Genomic DNA, 11,332 nt, shown 5'->3' on the forward strand with positions numbered 1-11,332 from the left:
TAATATATGTATAAACATTTTAATAAGTATTTGTCATTATTTGTCACATAGACCTTTTTTGCACATCATTTGAACTTGAGACCATGATGTTAGATTGCGCTAATTAAAGACTATGATTGTGTGATTGATTATAATCAAGAGAAGGCTAACAATGTTGTCAATGCTTTTAGTAGGAAGTATTTGATTGATTTGAGCGTTATGTTTGCACGTTTGGAGTTGGGTAATAATGATAGTATTTTAGCTAAACTCCAAGTGAAGCTGACTTGGATTGAGATGTTTCGAGATAAGCAATTGATTAATAAAAAGATGTTAGTGTTATACTTGATGTTGATAATGGCAATAAGAATGATCGCAAAGCAATAAGAAATAAAAATAAGAACACATAGATTTTACATGGATAACCCTTATTGGGAAAAACCATGGGCAGAGGAGGATAAATTCACTAATGTTGAAAAATCAATAATACAAGAGGAGTTCGACTACTCCTATTTTAAGGGTTAAAAAAAACCATGTTATAATTAATGTCTAATAGAAGAAGTATAGTCCTATACGGATTCAATTTGTGCGGCATGGTTTGGCCTTTGGTTTTTCTCCCCTACAGATCCCCCTATTTTGTCTCTCTATTTTTTTTCTTTAACAAGTAACGAGATTCAGGTCACATAACTCTAACAGTTAGCAAGAAATAAACAGATTGAGCAAGATGGTCCAAGTGATATTGATATTGATATTGAAAAATGTTTGCATTTCCATGGTAGGATTTGTGTCTGAAAGATGAGAAGTTGAAGCATATGATTATCCGTGAAGCTCATAGTGGTTTCTTTCCGCTACATATGATTGATAACAAGATGTGACAAGATTTTAGGAGTTTGTATTGGTAGCCCAGTATGAAGAAGGATGTTATTGAGTTTGTTGTCAAATGTTTGACTTGTTAACAAGTCGAAGCAAAACATCTGGTTTTAATCTAGTCTACTTAGTTGATTTATATTCTTAAATGGAAGTGGGAGCATGTTACTATGGATCTTGTTGTCAAATTATCACTTTCTCCGAGGAAGAGAGATGTTATATGGGTAATCATGGATCGTTTGATGAAATATACTCATTTCTTGATATGTTGTTGATATCGTTACATTGCATGGTGTGCCTATTTTGATGATTTTTTATCTAGATCCCCGCTTTACTTCATGATTTTGAAAGAAGCTACATGAAACGTTCGGGACACGATTGAATTTCACTACAGTTTTTTATCCTCAATTGGATAGCCAATGCGAGAGAGTTATTCAAGTGTTGAAGGACATGTTGTGAGCTTACTTTACGAATTTCGAGGATAGTTGGGAGAAGGATTTTTCATTTGTGGAGTTTGTGTGTAAAGACAGTTTCAAGTCGAGAATTTAGATGGCTTCTTATGAAGCTCTATATGGATGGTAAATGTTGTACGTCTTTGTGTTGGTTTGAGCTTAATGAGAAGATAATGAGATTTGATTAGAGAATTTGAAAAGGTGTGTTTGGTTCATTAGAGATTGAAGGTAGTGTTGGATAATAAAAGGTGTATGTAGAATTTAAGCAGAAGGATATCAAGTATTAAATGTGTGACAAAGTGTTTTTGAAGATTTCACCATGAAAGGTGTTGTAATTCAGTTGTAAAGGGAAGTTGAGTTTGAGGTCTATTAGTCTATATGAAGTTTTGAAGAGAGTTGGTCCTTTTGCATACTCGATTGGCTTTACCACCGGAGTTAGACCGTATTCAAAATGTGTTGCTTGGGGAAAAATTAGGCCCATTATAGGTTGAGCTTAGGGTTCTGGGCGCAACCCAACCAATTGGGTCATTATTTAATATTAAATTTAATTAATATTTATCTTGAATTAATATTAAAGTGATTAAGTTTTAATCATAGTTGAACTCTCTAAACTCTACCTATATAAAGAGAGTATTAGATCATTATTTACACAAACTTGAATTTAAGAGAAAGTCATAAAGAGAAAATTATTTGAAGAAATTATTTCAAAAATTTCTAAATATATTATTCTTATTTACAAATTGACCCAAAAATTTAGAAAAATTGCGAAATTACACCACTGGTAATTTTTGTGAAAAATTTCTAATTCGAAGCGAGCCAACACTCGACAGACGTAAGCTTGAAGATAGCGGAGAAGACTACTTGGTCGAAGTGTTCATCCTAGACGAATCAAAATGTACAATTTTGAGTAAGTGTTTATTACTTTAAATATCACAACCAAGTTCTTATTTTGGAATTTTTTTTAAAACTATGGTTTTTCCCTAAATTTATTTTCCATTGAGTTTTCCAAACTCAATTTTCCAACAAGGTTACGAGTTGACAATAAACACAAATGTGACCATCTTGTAGATACATCTATTAATACCACAAAATATCTAAATGGTCGACATGGTGGATGAATGGGCTGGCATATATCACCTTGAATACGTTCCAAAAATGTAAGGGATTCTATCCCAATCTTAGATGGTGATTCTCTCATAATAATTTTCCTTGAGAACAAGCAGCACATTAGAATTCCTTAAATTGAAGAAACTTCTGGTTTTTCAATAGATGACAATGTGAACTTTCAATTATTTTTCATATTGTAGATGACCTAAGATGGCCTAACTAATTATGCCAAATAATAAATGCATTTGAATCTGTAAACTTCTGGTTTACTACAACATGTGTTTCAATTATACTAATCGTTGTATATTACAAGCCTAAAGATAAGACATGTAAATTCTCAAAACACATTTCTTTCCATATATTAATGTTATAATTTTCAAATACTGATATTTTTTTTCATTTTAGTCTCAATATAATATCTATTTCGTGGATGTCTTTGCAACTTAACAAATTTCTCTAAGACTTTGATGCAAATAGTGCATCATTTATAATAAACATTATCTCTTGGGGGTAATAATATCATAATTCTTCCACCTTTGATTAAATTTGCACTCTTGGATATAGTGTTGACCTTTTCATTACTTTCAATTAAATGTGAAAAATATTTTATATCTTTTAGTATGTGTTGTAGCACTTTCTACAAGACATGTGTCTTCATTCTTGATACTTGGTTTCAACCAAAAGATCCATATTTTTTTATTAAAACAAAGCATATCATAAGAGATAATATAACACACAAAATTATAACAAAACATACTAAAGTCAAACAAACATGATCAATAAGATAATAAAATAAATATATAATAAAATTATATAATATAATTTTTTATTTCTAGCCTTAAAGAAATCCTTTACATTAAGATAGGTCATATCAACAAAGTTTTTAAAACCATCGTCCTTGTGAGCAAAATTAGTCTCTACATTATCATTTTGATAAGCCAAATTTGTTTCAATATTCTTTCTTTTGGTTTGGATGGAGGTTTGGTAAAGCTTTACAAGATGTTTAGGCATACAACAGGTATGCGACCAATGCCCATTCATACTACATCAATGGAGCAAATTTTCAGTTCCTTTCGAAGGATTGCTTGGACCATCATCTTTCTCTTTTATTTTTATTTTAGTGGTCATAATAATTGTTAGCACCTTGATAATGATGATTATAGCATTCTCGGCATCGTCTATGGCCACAGCCACAATCACGACTATAACCATGACCACAATTTTTTTTTATAATTATTGTGTATTGTTGCATTCACTTGTGGGAATGGAGTAGAACCAGTAGAACGACTTTCATGATTTTTCATTAATAGCTTGCTATTTTGCTTAGCCACCAAAATGCATGTGATTAACTCAGAGTATTTCTTAAAATCCTTTTCGCAGTATTGCTGCTGCAAGAGCACATTAGATGCGTGAAAAGTTGATAAAATTTTCTCTAATAAGTCCTCATCAATTGTTTTCTCTCCACATTATTTTAATTGATAACATATCTTAAATATTGCATAATTATACTCACTCACTATTTTATAATATTGCAACCTCAAAGTGCATCCAATCATAACAAGCTTTTGGTAAAATTACTATTTTTTTATAGTCATATCTTTCTTTTAAACTATTCCACAATTCGAATGAATCTTTTTATAGTAAAATATTTATGAATTATGGCCAATACCAGCTATATAAGCAGTGATTTCAAACCCAAAAGTTAATCGTATTGGCAACTTTATGCCAGACAGTTTGGTTTTATCTTAAATATTGCAGAATTATACTCACTTACTATTTTATAGTCTTGCAACCTCAAATGCATCCAATTATAACAAGCTTTTGATAAAATTATTATTTTCAAATAGTCATATCTTTCTTTTAAATTATTCCACAATTCAAATGGATCTGTTATAGTCAAATATTCTATTGTCAATCCTTCATGAAGATGATGGCAGAGGAAAATCATAGCTTGAACTTTATCCTGTTAGATGCCTCAGTACCTTGGATAATTTATTCTCAAGACCTTTAGCATCTAAGTGAATTTCAACATTTAACACCCATGACAAATAATTCTTGCATGATATATCAAGAGCCACAAATTCGAGTTTTTCAAGATTTGACATCAGTCAAGCTAGTATAAAATAATGATAATTAGAATGTAAAATATCAATAAACAGAGAACATTAATTAAATGATTGGTTTGATAATATTAGTTGCATGCAAGTTTAAAGAATTATGCCTTATTAAAGTAAATAGATTTTTAGTTAGTGAATTTATAATTCACAATAAAAGATGTATATAAAATTTCATGAATAATCACATATAAGAGGAATTAAAAGAGATGATATATAGTTTTTATAAAAATTGACATTTAAAACATAATCCTAATAGTCATAATTATCAAGATGATCAAATATAATATTGCAATTTAATGATAAAGAAAAACCAAAAGTATAAGAGATTGGAGTGAGAAGGGATATCAAGAAATTTTGTCGCTTTTTTTTTCTATCATTTAGTACTTAAAACCCAATGGTGGCTTTTAAGTGCTAAAAGTTGAAAGGATAGATTCTAAATTTGTAGGTAATTATCGTGAGGATAAAGCTTTACTTTCTATAAAATACCAATCAAAGAAGATAATCATGTTGATAACTTGTTGTAGAAAAATAAAGAGAACAATAGTAACAAGTAAAATATAGATGAAAAATACAAGGAAATTTTCTCGTATTCAAATTTCACCTACAAAGAGCTTTATTTATAAGCTCTTTTACATTCAATGAAGTTTAAGTAAATAAGTCTTCTTAATTGCTTCATTGAAACATCTAAGGTACTCTCATGCTTATAAATAAACTAGAGAGTTTTATCTTAAAACTTTAATGAGAGTTTAATGGGATTATAGGCATCCATATTTAATGAGGGTTCAATGGGATTGAGTTAAATTTGACTTTTCTAATTTTCTAATAGAATCAAATGTTTAAATCATTATTTCAAATTAACTTTTCACATCTCACACCCTATAAATAAAATTGTAAACTCAAGCTATTGTTAGTGTTTTAAATAACCAATCCTTGTTAGAACTGTAAAAAAAGAAGATCTAATATAAACTTAAAACTATAAACCGGGATCTATAATGTTAAATCATTAAGAATAAATCAAGAACAACATTAGATGCAGAAGCGTACCTAAATCTATGGATTTCTTGCAATCTTCTGATCTTATGGTTTTGATATTCCAAATTAGCACACAAGTATTTAAATTTGAGAAGGTGATTCTCTCTTTTCTAAAGATGTGATATTAGAAAAGTTACCTTATGTGTAATTTAGGGACCATAACCCTAATATATAACTTTTGCACATTAACCCTAATTTCTAATCAGCCCATCATCAATCAGAAATTAGTTACTAGAGTATCTACACATATTTGACCCATACTTTATTAATAACTAAATCCTAATACAGCTTCACCAAATTAGATCACTTTTAATTTGGGCTAACCTTTATAATAATAAATAATAACATGTATTTACTCTTATTATATATGTGATGTCCATATTTCCCAACAAACCTTACTATATTCATAGCGTGTCGTTTATAGCGGTGATAAGAACTATTCTTCTTTAAAAAACCTTTCGTACTACCTTATGATACCATAATATTGTAGTTTTCAAATATAATTGACATGTTTTAATTCTTTTCTCGCAAGTTCTCGATTCAAAACTAGAATGGAAAAGAATAGCCAATCAAATAGGATAAATCTAAAATTACACATGAACTTAGATTCAATGTGCAATTAGATACATGAACTTTGATTTGGTACAATTATACACATAAAACTTTGATTTGGTACAATTATACACATAAAACTTTGATTTTAATTTAAAGAAATAAATGTATCACTTTCTTTTCATATGTAATATTATACATTTAATTGAAGTTTATGTATAATTTTGAAATTTATCCCTAAAAATACTAACCTTCTTGTTTTGAAATTCTTTTTCGTTTCCTACTTTTATTTTACATTTATCTTTTTTAAATTCCATTTAAGATAGTGGTTTTATGACAAAATCAAAGTGAACATATTTATTTAGATAAAGAAATTAATATTTTTAAACTAATATGAATGTTATTAAGTGGATGTTCATTATGATCAACCTTTCACCTTTCATCTTCCTCAAATTTTACCTTTCATTTTCTTGTAACCCTTTCTTATTCTTGTATTAGAAAATGAGAAGTCTAATCGCCCTATATATATAGGAGTATACTACTTGTAATGATGATGAAAAGAAGAGAAATGCAATAGAAATCTTCATTTATTCTCATATATTATTATTGTGTTCTTTACATTATTATTTTATAACACATTATCAACACGAGATTGCCCGGTAGTATTCAATATTCTATTAGAAAATAAGTAATTTAGATGTACAATGTCCTTGTTGAAGCAACAATCCTAAGGTATGTGATTTTCTATGCGTGCTTGAAAGATTTTGAGATTTCAATATTCTTAATGAAAAAAAAGTTAAAAAATGTATGCTTGTTTATGATCTAAGACTTTGAATAAGATTGAAGTATCAACAACTTCAATATTTTTGCTTAAATATGTATATATTTCATAACATATGTCATTGATATGATAACTACGTTGCCTATTAGATTATTTCTAATAAAGCCACACATGATTTGTGAATATAAACGAATTTGAATTTTTATATAGACAATGTAACACCCCAAAATTGGGGTTAGAAGTTTTTAAGTTTGTAGGGTGAGTCATGTGGATTTGGTTAGACATTTATGTTTTTTTTCCTGAGTTTGAAAGACAAGAATGGGTTTACTAGTCTAGTGGTAAGGAGTCAATTTACCTTTGGTCATGTGTTTGAATCCTTATGTATGCAAAATGAGGATTTTTTGTTTTAATTTTTAGATCCAATTTTTAAAAAAATCTGAATGAGTCAAATTTGTCACATTTATTTTAATTAGATTTTATTTGCTTTAACGTAGAATTTTGAAAAACAAAAGGGGAAAATAATCCCAAAATTGTTTCCACGTTTTCCCCCCACTCACTTTCTTTCTTTCACATTTCCATCTCTCTCACGTTTGTCCTATTCTCCAAAATTTTCATTTTGATTTTTTTAAGTGGTTTTCCTTCTTTCTTAGTTCTATTTTGGATCGTCAATCATTTTTCTTGAGATTTTTATATTTTGGTTGATTGTTGTTGTCGAAACTATTTTTTTGAAAAATAAAAATTTATGGCTCGACGTTAAAAACAAAAATTGGAGTCGCCACCGATCCTTGATTGAGGTGTGATCGGCCCACCTTAAAAAACAAATTTGGCCTGCGAAATTTGAGAAAACGGGTTCGGGAGTCAGTTACGCACGAGGAAGGATTAGCACCCTCGTAACGCCCAAAAATCGGTACCAAATTGATTGTTTAATGTCTTGGTGTCAAAAATTAAAAAGATTTTGTTAAACTCAAATTTTGAAATCTGAAAAGGATAATCAATTATTCAAGTCATGTGAAGAAATTGAGACCCAATACGTTAGGGTACAATTTCTCAAAATCCTCGAATTTTGAATATCGCTTTTTAATTATTTTTTTAAAAGAAAAATTTTTATTTCGAAAAAAATAATATGTCATACCCAATGCGCTAGGACATAACATATCGAATTCCCGAAAATGATTTTTGTTTATATTTTAAATAACGAATATTCTCGGTTATTTGGAATTAACAAAGAAAATAGGAACCCAATACGTTAGGCTCAATTTTCCTTGAAAATCCCTAACTTTGAATATCGTTTTATTTTGAAAACCTTTGAATCATAAAATGATTTTAGTATTTTGACAAAATTAAAATGTTATTTTTGAGAGTATGAAATGCATATATACATGTATACGAAAAAAAGAAAAAATAATCAAAATAACATAATCAAAAATATATATAAACAAAAGACTTATATAAAAAGATAAAATATAAAAATATAAGCATAATATATTACTAATTATATAAAAAAATGGACACATATGTATATATAAAAGAGATTTGAAAGATATATTGATAAAGGTGTCAAATAATATAGGTATATATTTATACATATTATAATAAAAAATATTTGGATTATAAGATATTGAAAATATATAAATGTTATAAAATACGAATATATAAATGCATATATATGTATATAAAGCTAAGAAAAATAAAGGAAGAATAAAACATAGGATACGTATATAATATATGTAAACTATAAAAATAAAATAATATGATAATAAAATATATACGTACTACATATATATTTAAAACATTTATAATATATATATTAACTTATATATATATACACGCACATATACACATACAATAATAATAACATAGTAATAATTATACTAATAAATAATAGTAACAATATATATAAAAAAAACTAAAAAAACCAATTAAGGACTAAATTTAAAAACCAAACAGAATTTATGAGCCAAATTTGAAAATAAAAACCAGAAAGGGAGTAATTTAAAACACGCGTAGCAGGGGAAGGATCGGAGGAGTAAATTTACCCAAACCTCCTACAATATTGCGCAACATAGGACTAATTTGAAACAATTTAAAAAAATGTGGTAAAATTTAAAAGAAATAAACAAACTAATTTAAAAGCACTGTAAAAATAAAAGGGATCAATTGCGCAAATTATCCATTTTTAAGAATGCCCTATAAAAGCCCCCACAAATGTGCCGCAGCTCTCCATCGACTCCACCATTCCAGTCCTCTCCTATTTCCGACCATGAAACGACGAAGCGAGGTTGCCTTTCGACGAATCTCACGATGGTAAGCCTTCCTTCCTTCTTCTCTTTATTTTTTGTTTTAAGAAATAAAAAGAAAAACAAAAATGAAATAGAAACAGTAAAAAACAATAGAAAAAGACAACTAAAATCTGTCACCTTAAAAAAAATGCTTTTCTGTTTTTCTCTTTTATTTTCTTTAACTTTTCATACCAAATTTTTGCTCCCCTGTTACATATTTCTATTTGGCTTTAATAGCCGAAATAAGGGAATCAAAAACTCCCAAAAAAAAACTCTCTTTTTTCCCTTTTTTCCTTTGTATTTTTCTGCTATTATCTCTGTTCGTGGTCGTGATTTGTTGCAGGTGTGGGCGTTGGAGAACGTGGGTTGTGCGAGGCAACATGTTATAATAGGCGATAATCATTGGAGGAAGAACGTGCAAAGACCGGGAGGGTACTTGCTGTTTGTAGAATGATGAAGAGGGTTCCTTGATGGGTTTATTGGGCCAGGTTAAATTTGGTTTTAGGCTAATGTAATTGGGTTACAATTTGGGCTTTAGGCTTAGTTGGGCCCGGGTCAAAAATTGGGTATTACAGTTGTCTTTTAGGAGGTTTGTGATACGGCCACGCCTCAAGTCCTACCTAGCTCGAACAAGGAGCCGTTGGAGTTGCCCCAAGGTCCCATCACCCGATCACGAGCTAAACAATTCAAGGAGGCTGTTTTGGCTTTAGTTGACAAAGTTTGGGGCGAGATCTTGGTTGGTCACATCGAGGAAGCTTGGACCAACTCGAAAAACAATCCGTGCACTTTAATACGAGCTGAATTAACTTCCATTTCAGCTCAATGAGCTCGAATTAGCTCAACTTCACTCAAACCTTTTCAATTCACAATATCAACTAGACATTAATTTAATAGTGAATATTTATTTAAGTCGATTTAATTAGTTTATTACTGACTTATTAATATGTTTGTTGCATGTTTTAATATGTCAAGTTTTATTACATGATTTTAAGTTGCTTTAAAGTCTGCCGAATTTAATGAGTGATTTTAGTGATATAGTTGACCGAATTAATGTTTCATGGTTTTAATATTAATTTTGTTCACTAAATATCATATTAATTTTAGTTCTTCTTATTTATATAGGTTGGCGAATGTGGGATCATTTAACAAGGTTAGCGAATTTGAAGATTCATTTTAGCAAGGTGCATGCATGTTAGATACATTGCACCGGAGATACATGCATCAAATTGGTGAGTGAATTCAACATTCCGGTGACTATTCGCCAAGGGAGCTAATGTTTCCAACTCCAAAGTCGCCTATTAATTCCTTTCACATTCTTTGGATGCATCTTGGCTTTTCGGTTCCATGTGTTCACACTCCATGACTCTTCAACGTTGAGCTTTCACACTTGAATTGGTGCTCATTATCCTCTTAATTGCTGGTCACCTTTCACCAAAAGTTACAACATAAATGAGCTAATTTATGCCCATTGGCGAACCTAGCTATCCATGCATCATCCAAGTTTTTCTAAGTCCAATGCTTCATCTAGAAGGTGTCTAATGGAGCTCCATGTTCAAAGAATCTAGCTAGTTCATTTAAGTGATTCATTTGCTTAATTTTAAGGAATGTAAGTGACCATTCGGCTAGCTTAGGTGTTGCTTATAAATAGCTGAAATTTTACTTTGTAAAGGACTTTTGACATTTTAATTAGCGAATTGTCGCCAAAATTGTGAGGCATTTTCTCTCAAATTTCGTTCGAGACCCGTAAGACTTATCTAAGCTTTTAGTGGCGTCTTTCCGAGTCTTTTCCGAACTTATCACTCCTTAAACCCGAGTGTGGCGTTCACCTTTGATACCTTTGGTTCATACTTTCCTAAGTATCGGGTCAAGGTCCTTTTCAACCATTTCCAATTTATTTAGGTCCTATAAGTTTCGGGTCGACACTTTTCTTTAGTGTTGGTTCATTCTTGACCTCTTTGAACCATTACCAATTCGTACCAAATACCATACCATTTCATACCAATTCCATACCATTTCGTACCAATTCCCAAATACCAAAACGTACCAAAACGTACCAAAACCAAATACCATTTCTTAATTATCTTAAACCGAACTCTTCCATTCTATTCATACCATTTCGACTTAAACCAAATCCACATCCAACTTTGCACAAACTTATCTTACTTCTTT

Source organism: Gossypium raimondii, chromosome 13 (genome assembly GCF_025698545.1).
Source record: "Gossypium raimondii isolate GPD5lz chromosome 13, ASM2569854v1, whole genome shotgun sequence".
NCBI classification, from domain to species: Eukaryota; Viridiplantae; Streptophyta; class Magnoliopsida; order Malvales; family Malvaceae; genus Gossypium; species Gossypium raimondii.